Source organism: Rhinoderma darwinii, chromosome 7, assembly GCF_050947455.1.
Source record: "Rhinoderma darwinii isolate aRhiDar2 chromosome 7, aRhiDar2.hap1, whole genome shotgun sequence".
Taxonomy (NCBI): Eukaryota; Metazoa; Chordata; class Amphibia; order Anura; family Rhinodermatidae; genus Rhinoderma; species Rhinoderma darwinii.
This window is the reverse complement of record NC_134693.1, coordinates 4,803,466-4,827,985: the sequence shown is the minus strand read 5'-3', so window position 1 is coordinate 4,827,985 and position 24,520 is coordinate 4,803,466. Positions and strand designations below refer to the sequence as shown.

General features: G+C 43.8%; 1 protein-coding gene across 7 annotated transcripts in view; it reads left to right on the top strand.

Annotated features, from left to right (window-relative positions):
* The window catches only part of ST3GAL3 (ST3 beta-galactoside alpha-2,3-sialyltransferase 3), a 310,879-nt gene that overhangs the window by 198,723 nt on the left and 87,636 nt on the right, over positions 1–24,520 (top strand). The window lies entirely within an intron of this gene.

The following is a 24,520-nucleotide window of genomic DNA, read 5'->3' as shown; positions in this document are numbered from 1 at the left end:
GTTGTAGAACGAGCCCACAGACGAGCCCTGTGAAGGGGATTCTGCAGCCAGATATATACTAGAATACATGCAGGATACAGAATTTTTACATTTTTAATTATATAACAATTGCAAAAGTGTTTTTTCTAGCCACATAATACAGTCAGGGGTAACGGGACGATATTCACATATAAGGGGAACTGGGGCCTTTTATATGACATTTCTCACGCTTAAGATAAGGCTCATCATTAAGAAATCCGATTCTGCTCCGATACAACCGTTTCCCCCGTGACCCTGTCCCTGTAGTTTAAAGGTTCGTCTGCCGCCGGTGCTCGGTAACCTCATCCCATCCGTGAATCCAACCACCGATATGACGGCTCTTGTACCAAACAAAAGGCCTCTCTTCTATGGATCACGCTCTCTATACTATTGGGTGATTTTATCTCTGCAGGGCCAGTCATATCCGGTGGTCAGGACAGATTCCTTCTGACTTTACAGACTATGTGCATCTTTGTGTGGACGGCGCCCAGGAGGAAATGACTAATAAATATGTAATATTCATGTACTGGGCACCCATGCGATCCGCTAGATTGTCAGCTCTGGAGGACAGAGTTTTACTAGTTATATTGTTGGTATCTCTCTGGGTTTAGGCTTGTGTGGGGGCCCGATCATGCTTTTTATAGCGCGGTTCAAACATGTGGAAGGAAAAGGCACCAAAAAAACAGTAAAATTTTGGTTCTGCCGCAATAGAAAGAACTTTTTTAGGAAATGTTACCAGACCTGCTGCGATGGTAAATGTGGTTTTATAATGTTTTATTTTCCCCATTGAAAAAAACTAAATCAAGTAATTATATTTAAGAAAAAGCAATATCCTGGATAATGAATTCTAGAGAAGCTCACAATCTATTCTCCTATACACACTCACAATATCACTCCCATCATCCCTGTCCCCAGGAGCTCACAATCTATTCTCCTATACGCACTCACAATATCACTCCCATCATCCCTGTCCCCAGGAGCTCACAATCTATTCTCCTATACGCACTCACAATATCACTCCCATTATGTCTGACCACAGAATCTCACAATCTAATCTACCTATTTCACACACAATATATCACTCCCATCATCCCTGTCCCCAGGAGCTCACAATCTAATCTACCTATTTCATACACAATATATCACTCCCATCATCCCTGTCCCCAGGAGCTCACAATCTAATCTACCTATTTCACACACAATATATCACTCCCATCATCCCTGTCCCCAGGAGCTCACAATCTAATCTACCTATTTCATACACATTATATCACTCCCATCATCCCTGTCCCCAGGAGCTCACAATCTAATCTACCTATTTCATACACAATATATCACTCCCATCATCCCTGTCCCCAGGAGCTCACAATCTAATCTCTATCTCACACACACACACACACACAGTGTATCATCCCCATCATCACTGGCCCCTGAGCTTCTGATCTTACACACAATCTATAGAAAGACAATATAATGTTTTTTTGGCGTAAGAGAGCAAACTCACAAAAACTCGGGGAGAACATACAAACTCCATGTAGACCCCGGGATGGATTAAAAAAAACAGGAGCACAAGTTCACAGCACCTTCCCCCAACCCACCACTAATAATTGATGAATAACCAGTAGCCGTATTTCCCCATCTATATATGAAATCACCGCTCCTCATTGTTCCGGAAAAATCTGTATAGATTTTGTGAGAAATAGAAATTAAAATATTCCAATGTTATTTTGTCTCCCGGAAAAGTCACATTTCCAGGGCTGCTGAAGTGACGCCCGGCCGGTATGTCGTCAGGAAACACTTCCAGAACGATGTTTTATTTCCCCGCGTAGTCCAGTAAAAGTCCAGTCTGTATACAAAGTGACGGTGGCGCAAAACTAATCTGTGAAGCGCCGTCATTGTGTGTGGAGCGCGCAAAAGAAATCTGAAGCGCCGTCATTGTGTGTGGAGCGTATATATTATATGCCGTGCATCACTATATACAGAATGGTATGACTGTATTATTACATGATATCTATAAGTACCAGACAGAGCAGAACGTCTGAAGTGATGGGGAGACGGGACACTATGAGGTCCATGAACCTCCCGCGAGTCTCACCCTTCCTAGTAGAGTAAACACCTACGGTTTATTTTGGGAGGATGTAGTGAAGAACATGTGGGCACAGTTTATTCAGTGCTCGGAATATGTTTTCTGTATGTTTGCTCTGCATATCCCATGAGATATAGTAGAATGGTCCCAGAAGGCCAGAATTATTGAGATGAAGACTTGGCCATTAGTCTACAACTCTTTCTACACTGGTTCTTTAAAATGGTGAGTCTTTCTTTTGGCATGTGACTTTGTTCCTGTACGTCAGTGCTGCCTCTTGTTTTTAAAGGACGGTTGGTGTCCTCCATCCCAATGGACCACAACCAAGAGTGTACGTACCATAAAAGAAGCTCATATAGCTGCTATTGGGGCCTATGGAGTTAAGACCTTCAGATCATCTTGGTGTCATCTCCATTCCCGATGAGTGGTGTGATCCATGCCAAATTACTAAACACGGGAGGAACCAAGAAACTCTACAGTTAAGCCCCCCTTCTCTTCGACAACCTTCGAGAAAAAGACCTTCAGGACAGGAGAGCCTACACTTGTGATGGAGAGATGCGTCCAGCATAGATCTTTGATACTGTATGAAGCTCCTTCTCCCATATCTACATGGGCATGAAGTAAAAAAGCACAGAAATAAGTAATGATGGTTCAGATCTCGGTCACACAGCAGTGAAATGTGGATCTTACCTTGGAGAATACGGTTTCTGCCAGTTCCATGCATTTCAAACTTTCCACCCCACCACTAGTATCTCTATAATCCGTCCGCGTGTGCCAATGATGAGGGTGATGTCCAGCTTGACCAAACAGTTTAACCCCTTAATGACCAGCCTATTTTAAGCCTTAATAACCAAGCCATTTTGTTTTTGTTTTTCTATCGTTGCATTCAAAGAGCTATAACTTTTTTATTTCTCCGTCGACATAGTTGTTTAAGGACTTTTTTTTTTTGCAGTTGTATTTTTTAATGGTGCCCTTGTGGGGTACATATAACTTCTTACTAGTCTTTTATTAACTCTTTTGGTCAGTAATGGAAAAAAAAACAGAATTTTTGCCATTATTTTTTGCGTCTAAAATTGACACGGTTTAATGTGTGGCATAAATAACGTTACTTTTTTTCAGCGGGTCATTACGATTATACCAAATTTATATGTTGTTGTTTTTGTTTTACTACTTTTGCAAAGTTAAAACACTTTTTTTTTTCAAAATTATCTGTTTTGGTGTCGCCATATTTTAAGAGCCATAACTTTTTTATTTTTCCGCCAATGAAGCTGTATGAGGGCACATGTTTTCCGGGACAACTAAGTTTTTATTGGTCCCATTTTGGGGTACATTCGCTTTTTTTTTAGTGCACTTTTTTTGAAGACCGGATTAACAGAAAACAGCCATTCTGCCATTCTTTTTTATTTTTTTACAGCATTCACCCTGCGGATTAGATAACAAAATAGTTTTATAGTTGGGATCGTTACGGCCGCGGCAATATTAATTAAGGGGTTAAAATATTACAAAAAAAAAAAGCCTGGGTGACTGTTGGGTTAGGAAAAACATGATCACAAACCTGGTAGATGGTCTCACACCTGGGCTGTCACTAGGTCTCAAAAAATGTCTTATCTAATATGTCCAGCTGCAATCCATGTGTTCCAATGGTGGATGGCGCAGTTCCAGCCCAGTGTTGGAGTCGAAAATACGAAAACCATAAAGGCTACCATCCCGATGATTGCAGCAGGGACAAGCAGCTCAGTAGTTTTATGGCATGACAAATACAGATATTTCTGGTCCTCATTTGCAGGTATAGGAACATTAGATACTGACAGGTCATATACCCCTACAGCTCAGTATATTGATTGATCGTCCCTCCACAAAGCCAGAATGTTTTATTATCCACAGAGCAGGAGATCAAGCTGAAAATTGATGAAAATACACATTGATTTAATAGAACCATGATCCCCACATGACAGACAGGTTGAGTTAAAACGGTTTCACGCTCCATTAGAAGACATGCCCCGCGACTTGGTAATTTCCTGACATTTAACAATTACTGTTCACTTAAGAGAAAGAACAGACCGTTTTCCAATTGCTGGAGACTGGGAGGCCAAAACCCGAAATAAATAAAAAACAAATGTGCTTTCAGAAAGTCCCTCCGCATCCCACATGAGATGGATGGGGACTAATGACTTTGGGGGAGGTTAGGAGCACGTTCAACCTCTGCTGATTACAAAGTAGAGACTGCAAATTGAAATTCCAACATCTATTATTGTAAATTTCACTGACAGCACAAGACGCATCTTCCACCACTTTCTCTTGGTCGTCGACGTTTGCAAAAGTCTAAGGACTAGATGTCAAAAGGAAATAACGTATAGAACATATAGACCTAATAACGCGCTTCGCAAATCAAAGGCTCCGCAATGCCCGTTCGTGGTTAATAATGGAAGTCAAGAGTTCATGGAGCACCTTCACTAATTCAATTTAGAAAGCCCTCCGATGAATATATCACCCCAGTAATGCCTGGCAGAGCTGTCAGATGGGTATGGATAGCACCGTAGGGAGACCACTGATAGACTACTCCACGAGGAGAAGATATATTCAAAGAGGTCTTTATCAGTACACATGATGGATTGTTTTTATGAGGAGCAGCTGTATTTCTGGGACGATTGAGGTCAACCAAGGGGTCTTACATAGTTTACAATGTACGTAAATAAGAGCAGGTGTGTATAACTTTATTCTATATGTGGCGGCAGTTGGCAAGAACAATCCTTATAATCTTCAGCGAGTCCTTCGATTTTATAGAATACTTGGTGCTTCATCGACCAGTTATGATTGGGAGTAAATAATTTGCAAAAATTTACCTAAATTTCCATATAGAACTAGTTGATAAATGTTTATAATTGTAAGTTTTTTCTATTAATTTTCCATCGCCCATGTAATGCTGACATATTCCATAATTTAGAGCTCATTCCATAGGAATCCAATTAATATGTTATTGAAATCTGGGAAGAAACTGGAAAACCCGGAGGAAACCCACCAACTAAAGAGGGAACATGCAGACTCCATGTCAATGTTGCCTCAGGTCTGAATTCAAATCAATAGTGTTGAACATTCATCCACCTTGATGCACCACAAGCCCCTTCCCGGCAATGTCCTACAGAGGATAGTTGAGATCACCAGTGACTCTATAATCTGTATGTCAGATGTTGTCACCACTACTTGACAACAAGACAAATGATAACTCTGCACCCTTCCTCTAAGCCGAACCGCAGCAGGAAAAAAGAAGGTAAAGTCCAAATATCTCAATATAGACCGTTATACAGTTTTTACAGCTCTGTCGGTCATCGTCAACAGTCCAAATTCTTCTTCAAAAGATAATCCTTCCCCCAAAAATATGCAGTACCCCAGAAGAAAGCAAAAGTTTTAAAAAAGTAAAATATTATGGTTCTCGGCAGCACATCTTGGAGTGTAAACAAAGAGACGCGCTGCCGACACGATAATAATGCATGGGGACGAGTGATCGGAGTAACACCCGCTCGTCCTCATCCATAGCTCCGTGTGAAAGGAGCCAAAGAGTGCTGATCAACGAGCTGTCTCATTGAGCGGCGCTCGTTCCCATGGCCAGGACGGGCCGGCCGTGTACGAGGACCTTTACTCTTGACCATACAGCACTGCTATGCATTATATGTGGCTCATCCATAGACTGTGCCGTATTCTCTCTCCGTGTGTCAAACAAACCCTGCGGCTGACAGCATTTCTGATTTTCTAGCGCTGAACTTTCTAAGGGTGCAGTCAATTGTATGGATCATAAAAATTAACAATGTTTACAATTTATATGCGGTTAAAAAACCGATTCAGTAGAGAGGTATGACATTTACTTAGCATGGCAGTATAAAGGAGGAGACTCCTTGTTTCCAGCTTGTCAGGGAAGGAGCAGAGCCTCTGCAGTAACATGGCGGTATAGATGAGGAGACATATGAAGGCATAGTGAAAGAGACTTCCGGTCCACACAGCAGACGCTGAAGGAATCGGCCAGTCACATGACATAATTGCGGCCAGAACATGTTTGCAACAAAGCACCCGGTAAGAGGATGACCTGCTAAACCTTTTACCGGGTGTACTTTATAAACGGGGGCCACAATAAAAAACAAACACTGCAGTGTCTCTTTAAATGTTTGATTTCAATATATTTTAATTGTTTTCTAAGGGAGCGCTTAGTGTGGATGTCACACAGTATATATCTTGACTACTCTAGATCCCATGTTAGACTGTGTTCGCATCATCGTTGGTTTCCGTTAAGGGGTTCCGTCTGAGCTTTATGTCGGTGGAACCCCTCAACATAAAGGCAAACGGATACCATAGCTTCCGTTTGCATCCCCATTGATTTCAAAGGTGACAGATACTTTCCTAGTGGTTTCCGTTTGTCCCCGTTGTGACAGGGTTCCGTTGTTGTGACGGAATCAATAACGTAGTCGACTGCGCTATTGATTCTGTCAAAAACAATGGAACACGGTCACCACGGGGACAAACGGAAACCGTTAGCAAAGTTTCGTTCACCGTTGAGATCAATAGTGATGCAAACGGAAGGTAAGGTTTCCGTTTGCCTTTCCGTTGAGGGGTTCCACGACGGAAACCTCTGATGGAACCCCTCAACGGAAAGACAACGCTGATGTGAACAGGCCCTTACCTATCTGACGGGAAAGTAAGAAGGGAGTATATTGTCAGCTGCCAGAGGGGGAGGGGGACTGATTCTGCTCAAAGCAGCACAGATTAGAATCAGCACCAAGGGGGACAGAGAGAGAAGTAAAAAAAGAAAATAGGTCGTGTGAACCCAGCCTAAGTATGAAGATGATTCACGGGATAACCCCTTTAATCTTTAACATGGTTACATTTGGGGTAGGGTCTAATCCTGGTGACCTCGGTGGATTCCGCTATCAGCTGTAATTTGTGAGTAAACCACAATGAGCGTGCTTGCTTTCCCAATTAATGAATAGTCTCCCAAAGCCCGGGATGCCACACAAGACCTTATATAATACAAGTGACTCCTGTCTATTACATTCAATTGCCCTAAATAAATGTATTAAGAGAGGTGTAAGCTGCATGTAAATTGTATATTGTCCGTACACATGAGATCTCTTACGCATGGTTTGATTTTTCCCTGGTGATTTGAGTCCGGCTGCAAATGCTTCTGACTGATCACCGCTGGCCGCCAAGCAAAGGGGGATTCAGGGACAAACTTTGTTGGCTGTAAGAGCCGCTTAATTACTATAATTAGTTGCTGTATAAATGAATGCATTTCTTAAAGGCACACAGTCCTGATATAGTAGAAATATCCATTCATAGAACGCTCCTTCCTAATAATTGCCCCGCGAAAAGGGGCATCGATAAGCAGATGAACGAGCAAACCCTTATTCGTCTGCTGATCGTATCGTTTTAAGAAAGTAAAATATTCTGGTTGTCGGCAGCGCATCTTGGTGTGTAAACAGGGAGACGCGCTGCCGACATGATGATAATGGATGGGGGACGAGGGATCGGAGTAACGACCGCTCGTCCCCATCCAGAGCTCCGTGTGACAGGAGCAAACGAGCGCTGATCAACGAGCTGTCTCATTGAGCGGCGCAGGATGTACGAGGACCTTTACTCTTGACCATACAGCTCTGCTATGCATTATATGTGGCTCATCCATGGCCTGTGCTGTATTCTCTCTCCGTGTGTCAAACAAACCCTGCGGCTGACAGCATTTCTGATTGTCTAGCACTGAACTTTCTAAGGCTCTGTGCACACACAAACTCAAAAACGTCTGAAAATACGGAGCTGGTTCAAGGGAAAACTGTTCCTGATTCTCAGACGTTTATTTAAGCCACTCGCGTTTTTTACGGCCGTTATTGGAGCTGCTTTTTTGTAGAGTCCATGAAAAACGGCTCCAAAAACGGCTCAAGAAGTGACATGTACTTCTTCACGGCCGTTTTGAAAAACGGCCACGTAAAAAACGCCCCATCGGCACAGAACGCCATATTTCCCATTTAAATCAATGGGCAGATGTTTGGAGGCGTTCTGCTTCCGATTTTTCAGGCGTTTTTCAGGACGTTTACAGCCCAAAAAACGTCTGAAAACACTACGTGTGCACACACCCTTTTTCCATTTGCAAATCTGGATGGAAAATTGGCAGAAAATCCGACCTGTGTGAACCGCAAACGGCCGAAAAACTGTAGAAAAATCAGAAGCAGAACGCCTCCAAACATCTGTCCTTTAATCTCAATAGGAAAAACGGCGTTCTGTTCCAACGGGTAATATTTTTACGCGCCGGTTTTAAAAAACAGCTGTGTAAAAAAATGGCCGTGAAAAAGAAATACATGTCACTTCTTGAGACTTTTTGGAGCCGTTTTTTATTGACTATAGAAAATCGCGAGTGGCTAAAAAACATCTGAAAATCAGGAGGTGTTTTCCCATGAATACCGCTCCGTATTTTCAGACCTTTTCTAGTGATAAGCGTGCGCACGTACCCTGGCGTTGGATTCACACGCGGCAGAATTTGTTGCAGAAGTTTCTGTGACTTAAAATAAGTTCCAGTCATCTTGATGGGGTTGTTTCCGCAGGTGCAGGGAATTCTAGAAGTTCCATTCAGATTCATGGAATTGACTTTCAGTCGCAGAAACTTCTGCATCAATATCTGCCACGTGTGAATCCTCCCTAAGGCGACATTCACACGAACGTGGCCAACCTCGGACGTGAAAAGCTGCCGTTTTTCACGTCCGAGCTGCACCCGTTCGGGACGCGTTATCACGCATCACCATAGACTATAATCTACGGAGGGAATGCGTGGAAACGCAAGAAAATAGGAAATGTCCTCGTTTTTCATGGACCCTTCACACGCTCCGTTGGAACATGTGAACGACCCCATTAAAATACATGAGTCCGTGTGATGACCGTTGTTTTAATGGCCGTCACACGGACGAGATACACGCTCGTCTGAATGAGCCCTTAGGCTATGTTCACACAGGGTGGATTTTCTGCCCGGATTTGCAGATGGCGGTGCATTAGAGTAGCAGCAAAGTGATGACATTTGAACATCCAGAATCTACGGAAAGAAGTTTGCTGAGAAAATGTGCGCAAACTGATTTATGCTGCGGAATTGTTGCACATTTGTTTGAAGATTTTTCCTATTGAATTCAATGGGGAGGTAAAACATCTGCAGCTCGTAGCAAATAGGATTTTAGCGCCACAAAAGCTGTGAATCCGCCACAACATTTCATGTTCAAATGTAATAACAAAGTCAATACTTCCCTCACCGGCATTGCCACAGCGACGGCCCCTTCATCCTCCGGCTATTCATAGGCTGCAGCGTCATCTCGAGAGCCCGGGCGGCACGGAGACCAGTCCTGGGGAGCAGGCACGCGCTGCTATTGTTTTCTTTTTCCTCTCGGCTCTGCTTTCCGCAGCAGCCAATTCAGTTGAGTTTTGGGGAAGACGTTCAGCTGGAATTCCCTGCGGGTTCGGTGTCGGATATGCCTCAGACTTTTCTGCAGCTTGTCCGCACTGTGTGAACATGGCCGAGTAGTCTGGAATTTTACTTACAACCTAAGGCCTCATTCACACGAGCATATCCCATTTACGCTCGTAATGCTAACTTGGAAAAAAGATACTCCTCTAGACGGGCGCTCAGGTGTGAATTTTGAACTGGTATTTTCACAAAATCGTCTGAGTTTGATACAACGATTTTATTCGATATACTGTTAAAATAATAAATATTCAGTTGCTGCAACGCGTTTCAACCACGCACTGTGATCTTCATCAGGCATTTACGCTGGTGTGAATGGGGCCTTACAATTATTTATTGCAGACTGTTTACTTATTGTTTTCATGCACAGTCCCATCTACTAATTCAGAATATTTACTTATCCAGCGCCTCTCATATCCTGATGACGGATCAGGGGAATATTTGATCTGGTGACCCCCTGTATGGAGTAAGATGGGAGCTGCTCCGCTGACAATATCATCTGCAGTGAATTATGTCCGTGCTTTCTAGTAATGTTGGCGGCTGCTCCTTTAATCCTCTCCCTCGTCACACAGGGAGGCTGCACATGTGCACAGGGACCAAGCGCCCAGCAGAGAGGACGCAGATATCCAAATATTAGCATTCCCTCTGGGTTTATCTAACATTTCTCCTGCATATTAATGATCATGTGACAGGAAGACGCCATGTAAATCCCAGATGTGCCGCGATGCCTCGTCTTCTCCGTTCCCAGACTCGGTGACTCAGTTCTCTGGGTTTTCCTATGGAAATATTTATGACTATTGGTTATGCAGCGTCTGTGAACGACCGGCATGTAAATATGGGACTGGATGAATGTAGATGCAAGAACTGAAAATGGTGGAAAAGAAGAGCCGTGTTTATTATTATTTCATGATGATTTCGTTTTTTTTATATATTTTTGGTTTGAAAAATCCTAATAGATCTGATGGTATTGATCCTAGAGTCCCAATTATAGTGAACAGGTGTCCAGTCCACTGCAATAAGTTCTGCAACTTTCTAATATATTTTGTCCATATATGGACAGTGAAGTCAGGGACTCCCTGGAGCCAGGGACTCCACAGGGTCGGGGATTCCGCTTCAGAAGTGCCTGACGTCACTGTGTCCATATCACATAATCTACTGGGAAACTGGATAAAAATTCTTTGTGACAACAATTCCTCCATTTTATTTGGGTTTCGTTTTTACGGCGTTCACCATGCGGAAAGAACGACATGTTAACTTTATTCTATGGGTCAATACAATTACGGCGATACGCAATTGTTTTTATGTATTTTTTTATGTCTTACTACTTTTACAAAGAAAAAAACAAAAGTTAAACAAAAAAATGTCTTGTGTCGCCAGATTCTGAGAGTCATAACTTTTTTTTATTTTACCATGGGTTAAATGGGGTGAGGTCTTGTTTTTTTGTGGTATTGTTACCATTTTGGGGTACATGAGACTTTTTATTCTGTTTTTGTGGGAGACGAGGTGACAGTAATTCTGGCATTTCTAATTCTATGACGGCATTCAGCTTGCAGGTTAAATAACGCTAGAATGTAATAGTTTGGACATTTACGGACGCGCCGATGCCCGTTATGTTTATTTTTTTACATTGTTTTTAAGGAAAATGGGAAAAGGTATTTTTTTCTGAACTTTTGATATAATTTTTGTATGTAAATAAAAAAAACCTGAAACAATTTAACTTTTTTTATTAGTCCCCCAAGGGACTTTGAAGCAGCGATCGTTGGATACTTATGTATCGAAGTAAACTGTGTTTTTTATCGACTCCTATGATTATCAGTGCCCCGTGAGAGTGTCGCGAGGGGGGGGATTGGCTGCCCTCCTCTAACAGTTTAGCTGCGACGGTTAGCCTGTTACTTTGAAGTGTTTGCTGTAACATGCCCCATGCACACGACCGTAATTTTTATCCGTAATTGAAGATAAAAATATGGATAAATTAATTTCTATGGCCCTCCCGTATATTTGCAGATAGTTGTCCGTGCCGTAGAAATGACCCGCAAAAAATAGGACATGTCCTATTTTTGGAATTTGCGGACCGCGCTCCTTTTATAATGGGCCCGTAATCACAGACTGTGCCCACTGACCGTGTGCATGAGGCCTAAGTATGGAGCGTGCTCGGCACAAGAGCCTGCCCCAGAGCCAAGCGTTCATAGAAACAGCGCAGCGATCAGCAGATGAACGAGCAAACGCTGGATCATCTGCTGGTCGTATCGTTTTAAAAAAGTGAAATATTCTGGTTGTCGGCAGAACATCTTGGTGTGTAAACAGGGAGACGCGCTGCCGACATGATAATAATCTATGGGGACGAGCGATCTGAGTAACGAACACTCTTCCCCATCCATAGCTCCGTGTGACAGGATCAAACGAGCGCCGATCAATGAGACTCGTTGATCGGCGCTCTCTGCACCGGCCGAATATCGGCCGGTGTAAAAGGCCCTTAATTGTCTGTAAGAAAGATCATACCAAAGAAGCTCCTGAAAATGAAATTTTTTCAAGGGACAGTCACATGGCCTCTTAATGCTACATATACATTGGCCTGAGGACAAACCGTCATTATTCTGTAACCCAATAATCTGTTAATTCCAATTAGAAAGTGTATAATAATCTGGATTTTTTATTGATGCGTCCATAAAGTGCGCAGCAGCATTGGCTCAGTGGTAGGAATTCTCAGAAATGCGCGTTCATGAACTGGGGACGACCGTTTTATAATGCAGCGTCTTTTTCATCCATAGAGTGCTGGTTCTTAAATTTGTCACTGTATTTACTCTTGTTGTATATTGAATTCTTGGCGCATAGTGATCCACAAAATAATCCATTTAGAGCCACATCTAGATAGTGAGATCCATTGGACACCTCTAGCCAAAGTCAACACATGATAGACGAAGCAATAAAGCCGCGTGTTACTGATCAGACCCATGTAAGAAATCATAGGACAACAGCCCCGGCTGAACTGAAGCACCGCTGCATTTTCCCTGATCGGCAGCATCGTGTAGGCCGTCACACTGATGACGGGATGCCACGGCTTTCCTCTGCATATCTCCGGCTGCAGCGCCGGGACTTAGCACGGCACATGACGTCACTCCACCTGGTGAATTGCTTGATCTGATGCCCCGGTGGTGAGTTTTTTGGTGTTTGTTTTTGTTCTTCCCTGTGATTTTCCTGTGTTTGACCCAGTTTACATCTGGACCCCACTCAATCTGACATATCCATGTACCGACCTTTGGCCTGACCCTGACCTTGCCCCTTGTTTCTGCTGCACTGACTTGCCTGCCTGTTATCTACCTGGATATGTTTGACCATAAAATGGTTCACACCCGCGCCCTCCATCTGTTGGTGACCGCGACCTAAGAATCTTACTGGCAAAGTCCATACTTCCTTGAAGTGGATTTGGGTGAAGAACAGAGAATCCTTTAGACTCCGCACCCCAGATTAGCCTGCGCCAACTCAATAACGGTCCGAGTCATTCATTGTTCCTACCGGCTGCCAGACTAGTCCTATGTTGTGTGTAACTCTTTCTCTGCATCACCGTCATCGAGACGTCATCCAAGTCTCCACTACGCTAGATGGGGACCGGCGTCCAGGTACACTCTTGGGCTTACAGACTAATACAAAGCGTTACATGTGAATTGAGCAATATCGTGTTTTCACTGAATCATCGCAGGATCGTGCACGGCTGGGATAGAGAAGCTACAAACAGCAGCTGTTCCAGCCAAACTAGTGACCAAGAAAGAACAAGAACGTGGGAAACCTCCCCGAAATCTCACTAAAGGGAAAATACCTTCTCTTTTATAGAAGCATATATGACTGAGAAACTGAAAATGTACCCAGCATAAAAATGTGTAAACTAAACATGGAATGAAAATGTTTACTAAACACCACAGCTGGAGAAAAACACCGGACTTAGTGTCCAGAGCCTGAAGACTGCCGTATCCTGAAGTGGACCCTATACTACATTCCTCCAATCGTATATGTTCAATTTATATATAAAATTATTTTACAGAAATAGTTGAGTCACTTAATAAATACATTACTGAACTGGAGTTACATCCTTTACTATACTTCAGAGCTGCACTCACTATTCTGCTGGTGGGGTGACTGTGTACATACATTACATTACTTATCCTGTACTGAACCTGCTTTATATCCTGTATTATACTCCAGAGCTGCACTCACTATTCTGCTGGTGGAGTCACTGTGTACATACATTACATTACATATCCTGTACTGATCCTGAGTTACACCCTGTATTATACTCCAGAGCTGCACTCACTATTCTGCTGGTGGAGTCACTGTGTACATACATTACATTACTTATCCTGTACTGATCCTGAGTTACATCCTGTATAATACTCCAGAGCTGCACTCACTATTCTGCTGGTGGAGTCACTGTGTACCTACATTACATTACTTATCCTGTACTGATCCTGAGTTATATCCTGTATTATACTCCAGAGCTGAACTCACTATTCTGCTGGTGGAGTCACTACGTACATACATTACATTACTTATCCTGTACTGATCCCGAGTTACATCCTGTATTATACTCCAGAGCTGCACTCACTATTCTGCTGGTGGAGTCACTATGTACATACATTACATTACTTATCCTGTACTGATCCTGAGTTACATCCTGTATTATACTCCAGAGCTGCACTCACTATTCTGCTGGTGGAGTCACTGTGTACATACATTACTTATGCTGTACTGATCCTGAGTTACATCCTGTATTATACTCCAGAGCTGCACTCACTATTCTGCTGGTGGAGTCACTGTGTACCTACATTACATTACTTATCCTGTACTGATCCTGAGTTATATCCTGTATTATACTCCAGAGCTGCACTCACTATTCTGCTGGTGGAGTCACTATGTACATACATTACATTACTTATCCTGTACTGATCCCGAGTTACGTCCTGTATTATACTCCAGAGCTGCACTCACTATTCTGCTGGTGGAGTCACTATGTACATACATTACATTACTTATCCTGTACTGATCCTGAGTTACATCCTGTATTATACTCCAGAGCTGCACTCACTATTCTGCTGGTGGAGTCACTGTGTACATACATTACATTACTTCTCCTGTACTGATCCTGAGTTACATCCTGTATTATACTCCAGAGCTGCACTCACTATTCTGCTGGTGGAGTCAATGTGTACATATATTACTTATCTTGTACTGATCCTAAGTTACAGCCTATATTATACTGCAAAGCGTCAGTCAAAATTCTTCATGTATCACACAAATTATACCACTCCCATTATCCGTGTCCCCAAGAGTTCACAATCTCGGTAAAATTTCACAGAAAGCCAATTCAGTCTGTATTTGGAGCGTGCGAAGAAACCAGAGAACCTGGAGGAAAACTACAAGAACTAGATGCAGATGGCTTGGATTTGAACTCAGGACCCCAGTGCTGTAAGAGAATAGTCCGAACCACTGAGCCACCATAACATATTTAGAAGCCAGTGACATGGAGTGATGTAGCAGTGTTATATAACATCCGGCTCTGTGGTACTGTTGCTGTGTATTGATAGCTGCAGGCTGGGCAGGCCGGATAGATGGAGTTTCGTGGTTAGTAATCGCACTGTTTCATGTGGCCGAGCATTGAGTGATGGCCCTGAATTCATCAGCTATGAGACCACATCACGTTTCCTGCAAATAAATAACTTTGAAAGGTTTACAAAAAAACTGGAGGTCGCGTGCCATGACACGTTATCCCCATCACAGGGCAGAGCCGCACATTCACAAACCTTATTTTCTATGTTTTATTTTTTTACCGAATTCTCAACATTTCCCTCAGTTTATCGTCACTTGTGAACTGCGTTTCCCGGATCAGCGGTTTTGTGCCGTTAGGTCATCGTCTATGACGTCAGTGTCTGTTTTTAAAGTTCCTTCTCCCGTTAACCTTGTGTCTTTTTATTCAGTTTATTATCTCGTAGTATAAACCTGTTTCAGCAGAGATAAGACATAATAATGACTCAGCCCCGGGTGCTCCCGACCTCTCAGGGGTCCACACCAGAAATAATGACTGAAGGTTCAGAGTTTGGCTTTAGACAGGTTGTTGTTTGGCTGTGCAGAACAGTGGAGGAACTGATAGTCGTCTGGCTGTGTATTCACAAGGGTTCCTGCAGTTTTTAATATCGACCCCGTTACAGTGATTCCTTGCATTGAACATGGAACATTGTAGCACAGTTCTTGATAAGCGCTAATGATCGTATACAAGGGTAACACTTTATGATGAAATATTCAGGTTTATTAGGACTGGCGTCCCTGCTCTGAGGTTCTTTACCGCAATTTTTAGATTAGCATGGCCCCCAACAGCTGGTGCACACCACCATTGTTTATACTGGACATGGGTGTATGTACCTTAGACATAGTATCAAGGAAAGTGTTGGCCCCCAAAATCACATTGGCCCTATCTCTCTTTTTGGGGAATGGCTTAAGCAAAAGTATTGAAGCTCCTGGACCCAAATTCAAAATACCACCACCCCAACAGGTGCCATTTATAATACTTTTGAAATTTTTGTGACAGATGGGCCTTTACGTCCCCCTAGGGCACCAGGGCCAGGGTGAGACTGTAAACCCTGTCGCCCTCATAGTTTCACCCCGTGGCTCAAAGTTCACTCTTTTCTATTAGAACAAATGGGTTGGGTCTTCCTGTGTTTGTATGGGGGTGTGCAAAAAGGTGAGGCAGTGGCAGGAATTACATAGTATTTACATAGTTACATAGTTAGTACGGCTGAAAAAAGACACATGTCCATCAAGTTCAACCAAGGGACGGGAAAAGGGAAGGAAAAATTTCTACACATAGGAGCTAATATTTTTTTGTTCTAGGAAATGATCTTTGCCTTTTTTTCAGCATCTCCTGTCCCTGCTGTGATGGCTCCTGCGGTGTCTACTGTCCCTGCTGTGACGGCTCCTGCGCTCGGCTATTCCATAGATTCACAGTTCTCACAGTAAAGAAGCCTTGTCGCCTCTGCAGCTTGAACCTTTTTTTCTCCAGACGGAGGGAGCGCCCCCTTGTTTTTTGAGGGGGTTTTACATGGAACAGGATTTCACCATATTTTTTGTATGTGCCATTAATATATTTATATAAGTTAATCATGTCCCCCCTTAGTCGTCTTTTTTCAAGGCTAAATAGGTTTAATTCTTTCAATCTTTCCTCATAACTTAAATTCTCCTTGCCCCTTATTAGCTTCGTTGCTCTTCTTTGTATTTTTTCCAACTCCAGGGCATCCTTTCTATGAACTGGAGCCCAGAACTGAACTGCATATTCTAGATGAGGCCTCACTAATGCTTTGTAAAGTGGTAATATTACATCCCTGTCCCGCGAGTCCATGCCTCTATAATACACGACAATATCCTGCTGGCCTTTGAAGCAGCTGATTGACACTGCATGCTGTTATTGAGTTTATGATTTACAAGTACACCCAGATCCTTCTCAACAAGTGAATCCGCCAGTGTAGCGCCCCCTAGGACATATGATGCATGCAGGTTGTTGGTACCCAGATGCATAACTTTACATTTATCTACATTAAACTTCATCTGCCAAGTGGACGCCCAAACACTCAGTTTGTTTAAATCCTTGTTTAACATCTTCCATAGACTGAACTATATTACATAGCTTGGTGTCATCTGCAAAAATAGAAATAGTGCTATTAATCCCTTCCTCTATATCATTAATAAATAAGGTGAATAATAGTGGTCCCAGCACTGAACCCTGGGGTCACCACTTATAACCGGGGACCATTCAGAGTAGGAATCATTGACCACAACTCTCCGGATACGGTCCTTGAGCCAATTCTCAATCCAATTACAAACTATATTTTCTAAACCTATAGTCCTTAATTTACCCATTAGGCGTCTATGGGGGACAGTGTCAAATGCCTTAGCAAAGTCCAAAAACACTAAATCCACAGCGGCCCCTCTGTCTAGGCTTCTGCTCACCTCTCATATAATCACTATATCCACAGCGGCCCCTCTGTCTAGACTTCTGCTCACCTCTTCATAAAAACAGATCAGGTTAGTTTGACAACTTCTGTCCTTAGTAAAACCGTGCTGGCTGTCACTTATAATGCTATTTATTGTCACATAATTCTGTATATAGTCCCTCAATAGCCCCTCAAACATTTTCCCCACGATGGATGTTAAGCTTACTGGTCTATAATTACGCGGGGAAGACCTAGAGCCCTTTTTGAAAATAGGCACCACATTTGCGCTGCGCCAGTCCCTTGGCACAGACCAGTCACTAGAGATTCTCTGAATATTATGAAAAGGGGGACAGAAATAACTGAACTAAGCTCTTTAAGAACTCTAGGGTGTAACCCATCTGGTCCCGGGGCCTTGTGCACATTTATTTTATTTAATTTAGCTTGGACCATCTCTAAATTCATCCAATTCAGTATATCAACTGATATATTAACAGCACTGGCAGCGGCTACATCAGCTCCTCAGCACTGGCACCGGCTACATCAGCTCCTCAGCACTGGCAGCAGCTACATCAGCTGCTCTTTCTTCAGTTGTATATACAGAGCTAAAGAACCCATTTAGTAACTCTGCCTTCTCTTGATCCCCTGTGACCAACTCCCCATTACCACTATCTAGGGGTCCTACATGTTCAGACCTTGGCTTTTTAGCATTTATATGACTCTATAATGTTCTGTGAGAACCCCGTCCTCTGTATCTCCACCTCTGTTGCACCGCACAATATTGGTGTCCCCACTGTCTGCACCTAGAAGCTCGGCCTGTTCTCTGTGTCACAGGTGACCCCATCAGACTTCTCCAGGATGAATGAATATTTCAGAAGGTGTAATTGAAGCAGTGCAGTTATAGCAGGATACTGAACCCACCACCATCCATCACTCCTGTCGTAGACTCAGGTGTCCACATGAAATGAAATATTAAACCTGGTGACTCACCTGATCCTGAGCCGGTCCACAGACGTGTCACTCCAGGCACAGACCAACCGTCCTTTCTGGAGGAGACTCCAATATGGAGCGGATCGTCCACCGAGGACTCGTAAAGAAACAACGTAGAATGTAATAATTGTCAATGTATCGACCGGTATGTGCACAGTCCGAGGGTTATTTCACTGATGCTGGATATTGTATGTGGCAGACAGTTATAATGTAAATAGGAGGTGGCGTGGAAGGACCTAGGGTATCAGTGTCCCGCATACACCTATATCAGGGTCTTGCTGCTGGTATGCCCCCCACCATCAGCTACAATGTAAATGTTCAGTAATATGTATCATGCCGTGGACTGTGTATAGATATGATGTCCTGCATGACAAGCAGCCATTGTTGGCAATGATTTATTGTGTAGTATTCTTGATATTTACTTTCCCATGTATTTATGTATTCTTTGGGCACACGCAGTGTTTTCAGCCGTTTTCTGGGCCGTAAACGTCCCGAAAAATGGCTGAAAAATTGGAAACAGAACGCCTACAAACATCTGCCCATTCATTTCAATGGGAAATATGTCGTTCTGTTCCGACGGGGTGTTTTTTTACGCCTTGTTTTCCAAAAACGGCACGTAAAAAGACGCCCGTGAAAAAGAAGTGCATGTCACTTCCTGGGACCTTTTTGGAGCAGTTTTTCATTGACTCTATAGAAAAACAGCTCCAAAAACGGCCTTAAAAAACGCCACGAAAAACGCGATTTGCTAAAAAAAAGTTTGAAAATCAGGAGCTATTTTCCCTTGAACCAGCTCCGTACTGTCAGACGTTTTTTTATTAAGCGTGTGAACATACCCTGATATAACACGAACATTATAATTTAGAGGATGGTCTCATAAGGACAATCACTTTTTAAGATGAAGATGGTCTGTAGGTCCAGCTTCAGTAACCAATCGGCAATCAGCTGTTATCGCTGGGGTAGGCCATGTCTGACCAGACATTTCCCCTGCAATAAGGGGGGGGGGGGGCATTCATTTGAATGTACTAATCTGGATCTGCAGCTTTTGGTTTCAAATCTAAGTAAATTGCGTTTTTATCCACCCATAAGGCCCTGTTCACATGGAGTTTTTTTGCACTCAGAAAAATCTGCCTCAAAATTAATTTTGAGGCAGCTTTCCATCTGCCTGCACTTTCTTGCTGCGGTTTTTTTTCTTCCTCTCATTGATTCAATGGGTGGTCAGAGATGGAACCGCGGTAAAAAAGAGCATGTCGCTTTTTTTTCCCCGCGAGCGGCTAAAAGCACATGCAAAAAAAAAAATCGCCTTCACCTCCCATTGAAATCAATGGGAGGTGGTTTTGGGTGTTTTTGGGCGCTGATTCTGTCGTGGTTTGCATGCCAAAATCAGCGCCAAAAAGCTCAGTGTGAACAGCGCCTAAGGGTGCCACAGTACAGGTGAAGCACATGGTTTTATGTGCTTCTCCCGTACTTGCTGCAAAACCACGGCAATTTGTGTTTTTATGTATTGTTATTGAAAGTATAAAACGTAGTCCTACATTTGCACAGAACCCCATCAAAGCTTGAACAGATAAGGAGAACCTCCGAACTATGCTACAAAGAATACAACTAACTAACTTACCCACTCGAACCCAAATGGCAGTGGTGACCGGGGAAGCTGAATAGGGGAGAGCGCAATAACAAAACAAAAAAGGCCAGTACACAGACAGGTTAATGTCTCGCCGGGGTATTACGCTGCGGTCGATAATCCATTGCTAGTCTGTCCCATATTTTAGCCTAATCATCAAATTCTAAATTCTATAAATCTGTCGTTTACGAATATGTCCGTTTTTAGACTAAAAGGTGGTCAATAGCGTTTTGTCCAGGCTGCAGATGTGGGGCCCATCTATTTTTCCAGGCTGCAGATGTGGGGCCCATCTATTTTTCCAGGCTGCAGATGTGGGGCCCATCTATTTTTCCAGTTTTTAGTCAATAATTTCCTGAAGGCAAATAAAATTCTAGAGATTGCCGTTTTGACATAGAAATCGGAATAATATTGCGTTTCCCTAGGATACATACCTCTAGTTTAGGCTCAAACTTTCCAGATGGAATCCATAGGTGATGCCCAATATCTATGCTGCCTGGAGCAGCGCCAAAGCAGATGAATAAAGTCCCCACTCGGCAGATCGCACCAGTAAAATATTTTCGATAATATCCTATTTTGTGAGGAATACTGAGAGTACGATAGGCTTGATGGAAAACTTGTATTGCCGTATCAGATTGACTCCTAGTAAGCCTAGTATTATTTTCCACTTCAGACCAACGCTCATCAAGGGATAGATCAACATCTTGTTCGGACCACTTATCATAACGAGATTTGGTACAAATGTTCTCTGAGGGCCACAACAAAACATTATAAGTTCTAGATATACATTTCCTAGGTGGTGGAGTTACCAGAATATTCTCATGAATCAGCCAATCCTGATGGATACACCATGTCTGAGTTGTAAATATTTATAGAAGTCCCTTTTTGGGTGCGTTCACATCAGCGTCGGGCTTCCATTCATTGGTTCCGTTCGATCTTTCCTTTGGAGGAACCGATGTACGGAAAACAAAACGGAAACCGTAGCTTCCATTTGTATCACCATTGGTTTCAATGGTGATGCTTCTGTTGCAGTTGGTTTCCACTATTTTTTTCACATAAAAAATTGCGTACTCGACTACGCTAAAGTTTCCGGAAAAAGAAACTTTATGGAACGTAAATAAACGGAAACCAACTGCAACAGATGCGTTACCATTGAAATCAATGGTAATGCAAATGGAAGCTATGGTTTCCATTTGGCTTTCCGTTCATCGGTTCCGACAGAAAGATCGATTGGGACCAATAAATGGAAGCCCGACGCTGATGTGAACAGGCCCTTCGGGTTATTAAATTCCTCCTAAATATCTCATCAAAGTCCTTCAGCCCAGCAGAGAAAAATATGTGATGGATCATGGATGTATTGCAGCCTCTTAATTGCCCATCCACTCAGTTTAAGTTATTTATTGAGCTCTTTATATCTTTTATTGTAAAATATTGGGGAAACTTTGAGAAGCCTTTTTGGTCCCTAATCTTCCTCGTTTCATCCCACACCCTCTGAAATAAATAGACGGTTGGAGACAAAGTCTGCATTGAGGAAAAAGCGTTCGCTTCTAATTCAGTCATCCAGGAACTTCCCCCCAAGATCCTTTCCTTCATAATTAGACCCCAGCTACCCACTTTCCTGCCTTCCTCCTGATCGATAATCTGGTTGGGCGGTGAAGAAATAATACTTGATATGTGGTACGTGAAGACCACCGCAGCCCAGTCCACAATAGAGCTTAGCAATTTTCATTCTTATTTTGCGGTTATGATATACAAGATCAATAGAGATACTTCAAACTAAAGAGTCCGGTCACCAGATCGGGGAGTTTTTGAAAAAATACAAAAGTTGAGGTAAAAAAAACAACATTTTTAATAAGCGAAAAAATCCCATACCGGAATTGAAAGGCGCTTCCAAAAGTTGATTTTAGTTTTTAACTTCTTAATATATGGTGTCAGGTTAAGTGAAATAAATTTTTCAGCATAGGTGTAATGGCGGAAGGAGGTGAAGGGAACAAGTGAGCCCTAATCTACCCACCGCCCTGTCCCTGCCTACTTGCAACGACCCGCCCTAGGCGACGGGGTACAACTGGGCGGCGGTCCCTACGCTGTCTAAGTGCAAGGGGGTACAAACAGGGAACACGCAAGGGAATACAGTAGCCCACGGAACGCCGCGAGGAAACGGAGCGGGAAAGAGCCAGTCAGGATCAGGAAGTAGTGGAGTATACAAACGGGAGCACGGAGCAGAAGCAAGCCAGGGGCAGAGCAACGCAGGATAAACGGAACTGAAGCAAGGCAGAAGCACGGCAGAAGCAGGCTGGAGCAAGGCAGCAGTGGGGCCAGGAATCCAAGAGAATAACAAGCAAGGAGGAAGAGAAAACGGCAGGTATAAATGGACAGGGGGCGGAGCTAACTCTGACTGACCAGGCCGCGATAGGCTCTCCCACTCCTGAGCCTGCCACCCTGATTGGTGGGAGCAGGTGTCAGTCTCAGAGGTCTGGCCTCAGGTGTCGACTGATTAATCCTGGGAGTATACCCAGACATAGTGCCTGGCAGATCCTTTACAGTACTCCCCCCTTTATGAGGGGCCACCGGACCCTTACTAAGAGGACCCGGTTTAGTGGGGAAGAGAAGGTGGAACCTCCTGATCAATACCCCAGCGTGAACATCTCGAGCAGGAACCCAAGTCCTCTCCTCCGGCCCGTATCCTCTCCAATGGACCAGGTACTGGAGGGAGCCCTGGATCATCCTACTGTCCACAATCTTGGCCACCTCGAATTCCACCCCCTCAGGGGTGAGAACGGGAACAGGAGGTTTCCTCGAGGGGGACCAGGACGGGGAGCAGCGTTTCAGGAGGGAGGCATGGAAGACGTCGTGTATACGAAAGGATGGGGGCAGCTCCAGACGGAAGGATACAGGGTTGAGGACTTCAATGACCTTATAAGGTCCAATAAATCGGGGAGCAAACTTCCTGGACGGGACCTTAAGGCGCAAGTTCCTCGACGACAACCACACAAGATCCCCGACGACAAACCGGGGGTTAGCAGAACGTCTACAATCAGCCTGAATCTTTTGTACGCTCTGGGACGCCTCTAGGTTCTTCTGAACCTGGGCCCAGACTGTGCACAGTTCCCGATGAACGTCCTCTACCTCGGGATTATTGGAACCACCAGGGGAAACGGAGGAGAACCTAGGATTAAACCTGAAATTACAGAAAAACGGGGAGACCCCTGACGAGTTACTGACCCGGTTATTCAGGGAAAATTCGGCGAGGGGAAGGAATGAGACCCAATCAAATTGACAGTCAGAAATGAAACACCTTAAATATTGTTCCAGGGATTGGTTAGTCCTTTCCGTTTGGCCATTAGTTTCGGGATGGAAGGCGGAGGAGAAGGACAGATCAATCTCCAATTTTTTACAAAAAGCTCTCCAAAATAAGGAAACAAATTGTACCCCTCTGTCCGAAACGATATTGACTGGGGCCCCATGGAGACGCAAAATGTGTTTCACAAACAAAGAAGCTAACGTCTTGGCGTTAGGTAGTTTCTTAAGGGGCACAAAGTGGCACATCTTGCTGAAGCGGTCTACTACCACCCACACCACCGACTTGCCCTGAGATGGAGGCAAATCGGTGATAAAATCCATGGAGATATGGGTCCAAGGTCTCTGGGGAATGGGCAAGGAACGTAGTAAGCCCGCAGGTCGGGACCTAGGGGTCTTGGACCTAGCACAGACCTCACAAGCGGCGACGTAAGCCCTAACGTCTTTAGGCAACCCAGGCCACCAATAGTTTCTGGTAATGAGGAGTTTGGTACCCAAGATGCCAGGATGACCAGATAGAGCGGAGTCATGGTTTTCCCTGAGCACCCTTAGCCGGTATTGCAGGGGGACAAACAGTTTGTCCCCAGGGAGGTTCCCGGGAGCTGAACCTTGATCAGCCGCGATGTCAGAGGCTAAGTCAGAATCAGTGGCAGAAACAATTATACCAGGGGGTAAAATACAAGCAGGATCCTTCTCAGAAGGAGAATTAGCCATGAAACTACGTGACAGTGCATCAGCCTTAATATTTTTGGACCCAGCCCTATAGGTAACCAAGAAATTAAATCTGGTAAAGAATAGTGCCCAACGAGCTTGTCTAGGATTAAGCCTCCGGGCAGATTCTAGGAAAACCAGATTCTTGTGGTCAGTAAGGACCGTTACCTGGTGTCTGGCCCCCTCCAAGAAGTGACGCCACTCTTCAAAAGCCCATTTAATGGCTAAAAGTTCGCGGTTGCCAATATCATAGTTACACTCCGTGGACGAAAACTTCCTAGAGAAGTAAGCACAGGGGCGGAGATGGGTGAGGGAGCTGGTACCCTGGGACAAGACGGCACCCACTCCCACCT